Source organism: Triticum dicoccoides, chromosome 3B, assembly GCF_002162155.2.
Source record: "Triticum dicoccoides isolate Atlit2015 ecotype Zavitan chromosome 3B, WEW_v2.0, whole genome shotgun sequence".
NCBI lineage: Eukaryota > Viridiplantae > Streptophyta > Magnoliopsida > Poales > Poaceae > Triticum > Triticum dicoccoides.
The window spans coordinates 537916251-537929789 of NC_041385.1; positions in this window are offsets into that span (position 1 = coordinate 537916251).

A 13539-nucleotide genomic window follows, 5' to 3' on the forward strand; every position below is an offset into this window, starting at 1 on the left:
ATGATGTGAATGACATATGCAAGTTATATGCAATTTTTATGAAAACGTTGACATGAGCATGATAAGGAGCATTTGGTCACCATGGCGGAACAAAAAAAGGTGCCACGGCGGCGAAATGGAAATGGTGCCACGGCAACATATCGGTACCGGTAGCTCACGGAGATACCGGTGCAAAAGGAAATGGGTGTGAGCATGTCATGCAAGGATGGTGGGGGTGATCCCGGTTACCGGGTTCCCACAGTTCGACGACATGGCAAACGAGGAGGAACGTGCACGAAACAAACGGGCACGGTGCAAACATATCGTACATCTCATACATGCAAGGGCATCTCATCGCGGTCATCTCGGGTTATACCTTCGAAGCGTGCGTTTTGGAGCGGTTCGAGTCGTCAAGGGAAGTAGTTGTTCACGTGGCGACGGTAGTGGAAGTAGTGGTACACGGCGACGGTAGTGGAAGTAGTGGTTCATGTTTCGTAGATGAAGTAGTTGTTCATGATCCATAGATGTTCGGGGTCCACGGGGTCTTCGAGGGTCGACGATAGTGGTACATGTTCGTTTTCGGAGAGGTACTTGAAGAATCCAACGTCTTCGGGGCGACGGTAGTGGTACACACGACGTAGAGGTACTTGTTGGTCCGGTCTTGGCGGTGTAGATGTACACGTTGTCGGGGTACTTGTCACATCACCGGGTGTAGTCGTACACGGGTCCTCATCTTCATGGTACTTGGCGTCCTCTCGGCCTTGACAGTGAAGAAACGGAACACGGTGGTCGTCGAGGTTCGTGACCGGGGCATGGAGAAGGAGTTGCAGGCGGGAGTGACTAGAGATGACGGATGCAGGGGGCTCAGGGCGAGAGGAGGAGATAGAGGCTCGGGCTCCTCAAGCCATGGGGATGGCCCGAAACAGGCTGCTGCAGGAGGCTGAGGGGAGCGGCGGGGTCTTGGACGGCGACGCGGGGCCTGACAGCAGCTTGGCGCGGGAGCTGGGGCCGCCGGAGTTGGCCGAGCTCGGGGACGAGCTCCTGGCTAGCAAGGGGAGCGAGGAACGCGGAGCGGCAGCCAGCAGCGGCTCCGGTGGCCGGCGGACGGAGCTCAAGGAGAGGTGGAGAAGTGGTGGCGCGGGCGAGGTGACAAAGCGAGGCGATGACGCAGAAGATGGCGTGATGGGCGACGACCGTCGCCGAAGGCGGGGAGGCAGCGGCGAGGCGCTGGCGTCGTGTCTCCCTCGTGCAGAGAACGAGCGGGCCAGGCAGGGAACCCGGCGCCCGATGGCTTGAAGATGGCGCGGCGGCGGACTTGGAGGCGGGGCGATGAGCTCGAGGAGCTGCTCTCCTTGAGCGCTTGGGCGACGGGGACGGAACGAGGGCAGCAGGAGGGAGGCGTAGCAAGGAGGAAGAGAGGGGATCGGGCGTGAGGCGCGGGTGTGGCGGTGGGCACGGGACGAGAGGGAGAGATGGGGAGGGGGCTCGGGGCTAGGGTTAACAGCGGGCACCACGGCTGGGCCTTGGGCCATGGAGGAGCTGGGCTGCAGATGGGCCTAGATGGCCTACTAGGCTCGCACTCTCTCCCTTCTCTTATTTTCCTTAGCAGAAAAATTATTAGAGAGAAGAAAAAAGGAGAGAGGGTTTGGGAAAGAATTTGCGCATGGGGATAATTTTCCCGGACTCGCAAAAATATGCTCGTTCCAAGAAAATAGGAATGGCCAAGATTGCAAGATTTAAATTCAAATTCATTTGATTTAAATTCAAATGATTTGAATAGGAAGTGAGGGTTGGGAAGGTCCAAAAATGTTCGGATTTTTGGTGGAGCTCCAGAAAATGATGAAAGAAATATGGAAAGGTTGGAGACCAAGAATTGAGATAACAACGGCATGGGATATTTTGCAAGTGTGTTATGGTGATTTCCAAATCAATGGAACATTTAAATATAGCTCCCTAATATTGGAAGATATGTTATAAAGAGAAGTCACCCTTCCCTCGATTTAAATGGATCGAAGATCCATACAATTTATTTAGATGATTTTAAAAATTAAATGACATGATGGCATGATGACATGATGCAATGCAAAAATAAAAGAGCAAGCACAAAAGAAACACACGGCGAAACTCGGAATAGCTAGAAGTCTTCTGGAGCGTCGGTCTCGGGGCGTTACATGGGGACACAAGAGACTCTTTGTTATTTGGTTGCAGGGTTGTTTGAGAGAGACCATCTTCATCCTACGCCTCCCACGGATTGATAAACCTTAGGTCATCCACTTGAGGGAAATTTGATATTGTCCTACAAACCTCTGCACTTGGAGGCCCAACAACGTCTACAAGAAGAAGGTTGTGTATTAGACATCACTCCACAATCTTGATGGAGGCTCCCAAGTGACACCTAACCAATCTAGGAGACACCACTCTCCAAAAGGTAATAGATGGTGTGTTGATGATGAACTCCATGCTCTTGTGCTTCATATGATAGTCTCCCCAACACTCAACTCTCTCTCACGGACTTGGCTATGGTGGAAAGATGATTTGAGTGGAAAGCCACTTGAGGAAGGCTAGAGATCAAGATTCTTGTGGTTGGAATGGAATGTCTTGGTCTCAACACATAAGTAGGTGGTTCTCTCCCAGAAAATGAATGGTGGAAGTGTAGGCACGTTCTGATGGCTCTCTCCATGAATGAAGAATGGGTGAAGGGGTATATATAGCCTCCACACAAAATCTAGCCGTTACACACAGATTCTCAAACTCGGTGAGACCGAATGGTGAAACTCGGTCAGACCGATTCAGGTCAAAATATGAACGTTAGAGTTTTCAGTGGGACCGACAAGGTCAACTCGGTAGGACCGATGTGCAAGGGTTAGGGTAAAACCTCAACTCATTTTGACCGATTACACAAACTCGGTGAGACTGATTTTGGTAATAAGCAAACTAAGCATTGGTCAAGCAAACTCGGTGGGACCGATTGCACAAACTCGGTGAGACCGAAATTGTTGCAACAGGTCACAGAGAATTTGCAAGCCCATCTCATTGAGATCGAGATCCCATTGATGCGAACTAATTAGGGTTTGTGGCAGTGGCTATGTCAAATGAATTTGGTGGCACCGGATAGATCAGATCGATGGGGCCGAGTTTGACCTTTAGGTTTAGGACATATGTGGAAGTGAGAGAGTGTTTGATCGAGGGCTTTGGAGCATATCACTAAGCACTTTGAGCAAGCAAGCCATTAAGCAACGCCTCATCCCCTTTTAATAGTATTGGCTTTCCTATGGACTCAATGTGATCTTGGATCACTAAAATGAAAATGTAGAGTCTTGAGCTTTTGCCAATGTTTGTCCTTAGCATCTTGAAGGGGTTCCACATCCTATTGTCCATGCCACTCCAGTGTTGAACTTATCTGGAATATACTCGGTAGAAATATTAGGCCAACAAGAGATATGTTGACATTAGTTACCAAAATCACCCAGGGAGCACTTGTGCTTTCAGTCTCCCCCTTTTGGTAATTGATGACAACATACATCAAAGATTTAGATAAAGATGTGAAGAAAATAGCAAGTAAAGCTTTGGAAGGACATGTAACATGCATTAGCTCCCCCTACATGTATGCAATCATGTGAAGATAGATCATAAGAGTATGAGAATGCATAAACATGACGGAGCAAGCAATGAGTTACACGTGTGTTGGCTATATGCATCAGAGAAAATGGTGTAGATACTAGAAATATACCTTCACGTTCATGAGTCTCTCTTGCAAACAATATATACCATAGCAAGAGATATTCATGCACATGAGTGTGATGTATATACTTACCTTGTGGTCTTGAACTAGCTTTGGAAGAGACGTACCTGGGTAAACAAGGTTAGATAACACAAGAACATCTACTAGACAGAGCAACAAAAGGAGAACACAAGAATACCAAGACTGGGATGACATGTAGAGACTGAGTACTAGGTACTCTAGTTGATTATAGACATGTCCCCAAGGATAAAGATATGCAATGAATTCCAAAGATTTTCTTCCCTTAGGTGTCTTTCTCCCCCTGAATCTGACATTGGATAATGGGAGAATATAGGGTAATAGAAAATCGGAGCAAACAAGAAAATAACCAGAGCAGTATAAAATCATAACATATACTATCATGTCTTTCCCCTCTTTAAGACATGAGATAACTTTCCTCTTAAGAATAAGAAGCATCAGGAGAAGCTTTAGGTGTGCATTCTCTCTTATGTGATAAGCTTTGATGTGCTCTCTCTCCCCCTTTGACATCAATTTCCAAGAAGGGACTTCTAGAGCATGAGTCAAGTAGGTTTGGTCTTGGAGCCACATCACAAAGAAACATGTAATATATGATGCTGGTAGAGGATAAGTTTCACTTAGTGGAGCTGGAGCAAAGATGCAGAATGTAAGTGACAATGTATTAATCTCAGTATTGAAATAGGTAGCACCAAGTTGTTACTTTTGGTAGCACCGAGATGGTTCGGTTCAACCAAAGTAAACAATCCGGTGAGGCCGAGTTCATTCTAGAGAGAAAATGCTTGTCACCTCAGCTCACTTAGGAAATTAAGATCTCACAAGGATATGCAAGGAATTAACTAAAGGATTTGCAATGAATTGGATGTAGGAAATGCAGAAAAAAACAGAGAAAAGAAAAGAAATCTAGATGATTTTTTTTGAAAGGGGAACAAGCATGCAAGAGAAAAATGCAAGAACGCAGAGAAACAATAGAGACCTTCATCTAGAATTGGTCAGCGACAAAGTCGCCTATGTTAGAGTATATTGACTTTGGAGTCAAGTGAATACACTTGATCATAGGTCATACTCATTGTTTAAGCTCAAAATGGGGTTGCCATTTTTCGTTTAAGCATTTTGATGTATTCACATCTTGTTGAGTTGCTTTGACCCCTGTCTTGGAGTAAAGCTTCTCTAATATGGAATGACATACCTTGGGTGGTGGTGTTGATCTTGGTCATGTAGTTGAACTTGTGTAGGATGCTCAAGGTTGATGTAGTTTATCAAGAGTTGGGAGCACCACTTGTAGTTGAAGTTCATCTTCCTACATGGGTTAGTCTTTCAAGGAAGAGCACTTGTGTACCCAAAATGACAATCATGAAATTTGATATAAAGAAATAGTCAAAGGATATATTGAATGGATTTGTGCTTCCTTGTCTTCAACCACCATTTTGTAGCAACTTGGAGATGTAGAGATTGCTTAGAATGTGATTGAGTTGCAATCTCATAGAGTTGGGCTTATCCAAGTACCTACAAGGGTTAGATAGCATGCAAGAGTACAAGTATATCCAAGACATATGATCATCATCATAAGAGAAATATCAAGGATTAGTCAAAGTAAGGCTCATGCCTTGCATGCATCCGCATGGAGTTTCTACTCCAAGTTTGAGGCATCAATGATGTTCAATTCACCTCTCAACCTACAAAACACTTTCTCATCAAGTGGTTTGGTGAATATATCCACCAATTTCTTATTGGTATGAACATCCTTGAGTTTGATATCTCCCTTAGCAACATGATCTCGAATGAAATGATGACGAACTTCAATATGCTTAGTTCGAGAATGTTGCACGGGATTATGAGCAATCTTAATAGCACTCTCACTGTCACAAAGCAATGGAACATGTTTCACATATATCCCATAATCTTTAAGAGTTTGGGTCATCCAAAGTAATTGAGCACAACATGAACCAGCGGCAATACATTCCGCTTCAGCGGTGGATAAGGATACCGAGTTTTGTTTCTTGGAGGACCAAGACACAAGAGATCTACCAAGAAATTGACAAGTACCCGAAGTGGACTTTCTATCAACCTTGTCAACGGCATAGTCCGAATCGGAGTAACCAACAAGATTAAAAGAAGACCTCTTAGGATACCAAATGCCAAAAATTGGTGTATGAATTAAGTATCTCACTATCCTTTTCACAACCTTAAGATGACATTCTTTGGGGGCTGCTTGATATCATGCACACATGCACACACTTAGCATAATATCGAGACGGGAGGCACATAGATATAACAATGAACCAATCATAGAGCGGTAAACCTTTAGGTCAACCGGTTCGCCATCCTTTGTCAAGTCAAGATGTCCACTAGTAGGCATGGGGGTATTCATACCTTTGCATTATTGCATGTTGAACTTCTTGAATAAGTCCTTGGTGTACTTTGTTTGGGAGATAAAGGTTCCCTCCTTAGTTTGCTTGATTTGCAAGCCAAGAAAGAACTTGAGTTCACTCATCATGGACATCTCAAACTTCTCTGACATTAGCTTCACAAACTTTTCACTGAAATGAGGGTTAGTTGATCCAAATATGATCATTAACATAAATTTGGCACACAAATAATTATCCATTAACCCTTTTAGTAAAGAGAGTAGAATCCATTTTACCAATTTCAAACCCTTTTTCAAGAAGAAACTTAGTCAAGCATTTATACCAAGCTCTAGGAGCTTGTTTAAGACCATAAAGAGCTTTGTGGAGTTTGTAAACATGGTCGAGTTTCTTAGGATTAACAAAGCCGGGAGGTTGTTTAACATAAACTTCCTCCTCAATTTCACCAGTAAGAAAAGCACTTTTGATGTCCATTTGATATAAGGTAATGTCATGATGATTGGCATAAGCAAGTAAGATGCGAATGGACTCAAGTCTAGCAACGGGGGCACATGTCTCACCATAGTCCATACCTTCGACTTGAGTATAGCCTTGAGCAATGAGACGTACCTTGTTGCGTACAAGTTGTCCATCTTCATCTTGCTTGTTCTGAAACAGCCATTTGGTTCCAATGACATTGTGCTTCTCATCAGGCTTTTCAACCAACGTCCACACTTGGTTCCTCCCAAAGTTGTGCAGTTCTTTGTGCATGGCATTTATCCAATCCGGATCTTCCAATGCTTCTTAAACCTTCATAGGTTCAATGCTAGAAATGAATGATTAATGTTCACAAAAGTTAGTGAAACGAGTTTTAGAGCGAGTAATTCTCCCGGTTTGAATGTCATCAAAGATTTGTTCGACGGGATGATCTCTTGAGACTCTTGCTCGAACTTGTGAGAGCTTTTGTTTGGGTCGGGGTGGAACATCCTCTTCATTGTCTTGTTCTTCCTCTTGTCTTTCTTCGTTGTTGTTGGTGTTGTTGTTCTCCCGTGGAGGTGGAGAAGGAGGTTGTCGAGGTTCATCTTGTTATACATCCTCGTTCTCATCGTCTTGATGTGTCCCACTTGTGGATGCCTCCAAGTCAACTTGTGGTTCACCTTGGCGTGAAGTTGAGGCTTCCACTTAGATGGACGAGGTACTCTCCTTCACCTCCGTTGGGCGAATCTTGCCAATAGACAAGTCTTGGATTGCTCCCGAAGGATCTTTGTCACCTACATCAATTGGCGATTGCTCTAGTTGCGAGCCGTTAGATTCATCAAACTACACATCTACCGTCTCTTCAACCTTTCGGGTGAAATTGTTGTAGACATGGTAAGTGTGAGAGTTTGAGCCATAACCGAGTAGGAAACCTTCATGAGATTTAGGAGCAAATTTCAAACGACGATGCTTATCAAGAATGTAGCACTTTGAGCCAAATACCCGAAAGTATCCAACTTGTGGTTTGTTACCGGTCAGAAGCTCGTATGCCGTCTTGCCGAGTAGCTTGTGAAGATATAGATGATTCGTTGCATGACAAGCTGTCTCAACTGCTTCCGCCCAAAAGTGTTTTGGCGTCTTGTACTCATCAAGCATCATTCTTTACATTTCGATGAGTGTCCAGTTCTTCCTCCCAACAAATCCATTTTGTTGAGGTGTGTACGTAGCCGAGAACTCATGTGAAATCCCTTCTTCGTCAAGAAAGGTGTCCACATTGGCGTTCTTGAACTCTGTTCCATTGTCGCTGTGAACCTTCTTGATCTTCACTTCAAATTGGTTTTGGGCCTTCCTAGCAAAGTTTTTCAAGATCTTTTGGACCTGCGATTTATCATCAAGAAAGAACACCCACGTAAATCTTGAAAAATCATCAACAATGACCAATCCAAACGAGTTACCACCGAGACTCTTGTAGGCATTGGGACCGAAAAGATCCATGTGAAGTAGCTCGAGCGGTCTCCTCGTGGTCATGATGTTCTTCACGGGGCGGCTTCCTCCAACCTGTTTTCCTTTTCCTGCTTGGCAAGCACTGCAAAGTCTATCCTTGTCAAATATAACATCTTTAACACCAAGGATATGATCACCTTTAGTAAGCTTGTCAAGATTTCACATGCCCACATGACCTAACCGTCTATGCCACAACTAGCCTTTAGAGGATTTAGCAATTAAGCAAGTTCTAGGTTGAGCCTTTTTAGTGAAATCAACAATGTATAGATCACATCTATGTATGCCGGTAAAGACCATTTTATGATTATCTCTTCGAAACCGGGAGAATAGTGAATGGACCAATATAGTGAGGAGCTAGCTTGCCCTTGATCCTGAAGCAGTGAGCACCCTTCATTGGTGTAACTCGAAGATAAGCCTTTTCTCCAGGTTGATAGACCATGTCTTTGTGATGGAGGTCATACTAACTTTTCTGACGTGACTGAGCAGTCTTAAGATTCTCGCGAATAATGCGGACTTGTTCTTCGGCATGTTGGATAATATCTGGACCGAAGAGTGGATGTTCCCCGGTTTCTGACCAGTTCAGAGGGGTTCGACACTTTCATCCATATAGCACTTCGAAGGGGGCCATCTTCAGACTAGCTTGATAGCTATTGTTATAAGAGAACTCAGCATATGGGAGAGATTCCTCCCATTTCTTGCTGAAGGAAATAACACAAGCTCGAAGCATGTCTTCGAGAACTTGGTTGACACGTTCAACTTGCCCTTGCGACTGAGGATGAAATGCGGTACTGAATGACAGATGGGTTCCCATAGCTTCTTGGAAACTTGCCCAGAATCTTGAAGTGAAAAAGCTGCCACGGTCCGAACTGATAACCAGTGGAATACCGTGAAGTGAAACAATTCTAGACATGTACAGAGTTGCAAGCTGACTAGCAGTGATTGTTTCTTGGACCGCCAGAAAATGTGCAACTTTAGAAAGCCGGTCAATGACGACAAGAATAGCATCATTACCTTTCTATGACTTGGGAAATCCAGTGACGAAGTCCATTTCAACATGGTCCCATTTCCATTCATGAATAGAGATAGGTTGCAGAGTTCCAGCAGGCCTTTGATGTTCTGCTTTGATACGACGGCAAACGTCACATTCAGCAACATAACGAGCAATATCTTGCTTCATATTTGACCATCAGAGTCTTTGACGAATGTCTTGGTACATCTTGGTGCTACCGGAATGAATAGACAACGGAGTGTCATGAGCTTCTTCCATAACTTCCTTAGTCATATCCTAGTTTTTCTCTGCACATGGCACCACTAGGCCGCCTTTGAAGTACAAAGTGCCATCATCAGCAATAGTGAAGAATGAGGGATTTCCTTCTGCGAGGTAGCGTTTAATCTTCTCAACTTGAGAGTCATACTTATGAATTCTCTTGATGGAGTCCAAGAGATCTGGTTCGACAACCAGTGTATTGAGGGAACCTTGGGTAACAACACAGAGGTTCATCTTGCAAAACTCCTTAGGAGGGGGAGCAAGTGCACCCGGAGGAACAATATGGAGGTTCAGCCTTCTGAATTCTTCAACAAGCGAGGGCTGAACTTTTCGAACCTGGAGGTGGTTGTAGTAAGACTTGCGGCTCAAGACATCAGCCATTACATTAGCCTTGCATAGTGTATAGGAAATACCCAAGTCAAAGTCTGCAACAATCTCCATCCATCTTTGCTGATGAAGGTTCAGGTCTGGCTGAGTAGAGAGATATTTCAGACTTTGGTGGTCAGTGAAGATCTCGCAATGATTACTGAGAAGGTAATGTCGCCACTGCTTCAGTGCATGAATGACAGCAGCAAGCTCGAGGTCGTGAACTGGGTAGTTCTCTTCGTGAGGGCGCAATTGGTGAGAGGCATAAGCAATCACTTTGTGGTCTTGCATTAGGACACAGACTAATCCTTGACGGGAAGTGTCGCAGTAAATGATGAAGTCCTTCTTAGTATCAAGCAGAGCAAGCACTAGAGCAAAAGTCAACTTGTCTTTGAGTGCCTAGAAACTTTCCTGACATTTGTCTGTCCATTGGAACTTGACGCCCTTATGCAACAGGTTAGTCAGAGGCCTGGCGATCTTGGAGAAGTTCTCGACAAATCGACGGCAATAGCTGGCGAGTCCGAGAAAACTTCTGACTTGCTTGACATTCTTTGGAGGAGTCCATTCGAGAATAGCCTGGACTCGTTCAAGGTTGATGGCAATACCATCCTTAGAGATGACATGCCCAATATAGGTTACTTCGGGTAGCCAGAATTCACATTTGGAGAACTTGGCATATAGTTGATGCTCTCGTAGCTTTTCCAGCACAAGACGAAGATGTTCAGCATGTTCTTCTTCGTTCTTGGAAAATACCAGGATATCATCCAGATAAACCACGACGAACTTGTCGAGGTAATCCATGAATATATAGTTCATCAGACGAGAGAAGGTGGCAGGAGCATTGGTTAAGCCGAAAGACATGACGATGTACTCGTATGAACCATATCGAGTCACGAAGGTGGTCTTTGGGATATCCTCTTCACGAACACGGATCTGGTGGTAACCCAACCTCAAGTCGAGTTTAGAGAACACTGATGAACCAGCCAGTTGATCATACAGATCATTGATCCGAGGAAGAGGATATTTATTCTGAATGGTATCTTGGTTTATAGGACGGTAGTCTTGGACTAATCGGTTTGTCCCATCCTTCTTCTTGACAAAGAGAGAAGGTGCTCCCCAAGGAGAGCAACTTGGGCGAATGAAACCTTTGCAAAGAGATTTATCGATTTCCTCCTTAAGCTCAATGAGTTCATGCGGTGGCATCTTGTAGGGTCATTTGGCTATAGGAGTGGTGCCTGGTTTCAAGTCGATGATGAATTCGACAGCTCTAGCAGGGGGAATCCCTGGAAGTTCTTCAGGAAAGACGCCGAGGAATTCACGCACGACGGGAATGTTTTCAATTCCCTCGAGTGGTGCAGCATTCAATGCATTCAATGCATAAAGCCTTGCCTCAACATTCTGAACCAGATGAGCATTGTAGCTTATTATTTCATCAGAAGGGTGTAGTAGATGGAAGGTCTTGGTGGCGCAAACTATAGAAGCAGTATGTGCTTTCAACCAATCCATTCCTAGAATGAGATCAATGCTACAGGACTTCAGTACGATGGGAGAGGCAAGGAATTCCAGTCCTTCGATTTCAACGGGAATGTCGTGACTAACCATAGAGGTTTGACATTGGCCCGCAGGGGTGTGTACCACTAGCGGAGTGTTCATCTCTTCGTATTTAATGCCATGCATGAATGCAAATTTTGCTAAAATGAACGAATGCGATGCTCCTGTATCAAATAAAACGGATGCTGGTACTGAATTTACGAGGAGTGTACCCATCACAATAGCAGGCTGGTCTTGAGCTTCATTGAGATCAACATGGTTGGCATGAACACGACCATAAGACTTGGCATTGTTGTTGCGGGGCTGGTTGTTTCCACGGCTAGCTGTGGGAAGGGCCGGTTGATTTTGATTCTGATTGCAGTCCCTGGCACGGTGACCTGGTTGACCACACTTGTAGCACATGCCATTATTGGGAGTGGGAACAAGAGCTCGGGGTAGTGGAGCTGGAAGTCTTGGCTACCTAGATGGAGGAGGAGGCAGATGCGGTACAACATAGGACTGCCTTGGGACAGGTGCAGCTGGCTGGTACATGTTGTTAGGAATCCATATCTTACGCTTCTGCGAGGGCGGGCCCGAAGATGAGCCCATGTCATGGTTGCATCTCTGAGAGCTCTGGTGTTCCTACAGACCAGTTTCGACATTGATGGTCTTGTTCACCAAGGTGGCGAAATCGGCAAAGTCATGCACTAGCAGTGCGAGCTTGATGTCAGCTTGTAGTCCATCATGGAACTTCTCATGTTTGCGAGCATCAGTTGCAATGTCCTCTTCATCATAGCGGGACAAGTCCAGAAAATCCCGCTGATAAGCTTCCACAGTTTTGTTGCCCTGGGTGAGGTTGCGGAACTCACGCTTCTTCCGGTCCATGACTCCCTGAGGAATGAAGCGGGCACGGAAAGCAGCTTGGAAATCTGGCCAGGTGATGATTGTTCCAGCTGGCAGAGTATGCCTGTGGTTGTCCCACCATTGAGCTGCGGGTCCCTTCAGAAAGAAGGAAGCAAAGGTGACATAGTGGGCAGGGGCTACATCAGCAGACTCCATCTCATAGGTGATGTCACGGAGCCAGTCATCAGCATCCAGCAGGTGAGTTGAGCTGCGGTACACAGTTGGGTTGAGGCGCATGAAAACATGCAGAGTCACTTGGGCTGGCTGCTGGTTCATATTGGGGCAAGGGAACTGAGCCATCATATTCTCCATGACCTGGTGATTCATCTCGAGCTGTTGGATCATACCAGCCATGTACTCAGGCGGTGGTGGGGCATTGCCACCATGACCACCTGGTCTAACCATCCTGCTAATATATAACAAGGGTAGTTCAGCATTGAGGAATTTGCAAGAACAAGAATCATTCATGATGGAACATGCATAATGAAAGGAGCACGATAGATACTACATAGTAGTCGGCATATCTTACAAAAGGATCATGCATAGAGTTCAGTACACAGAGTTCAGTACACAGACTAAAGACATCATAGGCAGCACGTAGGCTCGCGGCGAATGCATCTAACACTAACAAGCAAGCCTACATCAGTCCCAGGAGGAACTGTGGAGGTAGGTGTAGCCTGAAAGCTGGTAGTGTCGCATCAGGAACTCCACGTCAGCAACCTGGGGTCCGCGGATACTCTGGTGCAGAACCCGACGCTCAGGTGGCAGAAGAGGACCACGTGTGGGAGAGTAGCCTCCCACCTCTGGCCAACCGACACCATGGGGCATCACGGTCCTGACTGGGTAGATCGCAGAATGCGACAGATCACCAGATCGGACAAGGGGGTACAACAGTGTCAGAGCAGCATAAACATGTTGGCGGGTGGTGTACAACTCGTGTCAAAGAGCTCTGTTAGCTCGGTCTAGCCCATCAGCATGCAGAACCAGGCTCTTATGGTGGAAGGGCTCTCGGGTGACGGTGGAGTAGGCAGCAGTGTAGTATCCCTCCGCACCAACGTCGGATGCGATAGCAATGTGCCTGAAAGGGGAAGTGTCCAATGCCCGATACTCTCCACGAAGATGTGTCAGAGCAGCATAGGCAACATCATGGACTGCCATCTCGATGGTCACTCCAACACCATGAGCAGTGTGCAGCACAGTAGTGGAGTCATACTCCCGAGAGTAGAGGTGGACGATGGCACGGTACTGCTCCTGGTTAAAGTCATGGTACTCCTCGTAGACGGTGTACTCAGGGTGCCAGCGATAACCCAGATAGGTCATCATCTCAGCTAGCACAGCAGGTGATCCCGAGGCACCAATGGCCGTTGTGTGGCACACGACCTGCCTCGTGGGTTCCATCTGAAAACAAAGAT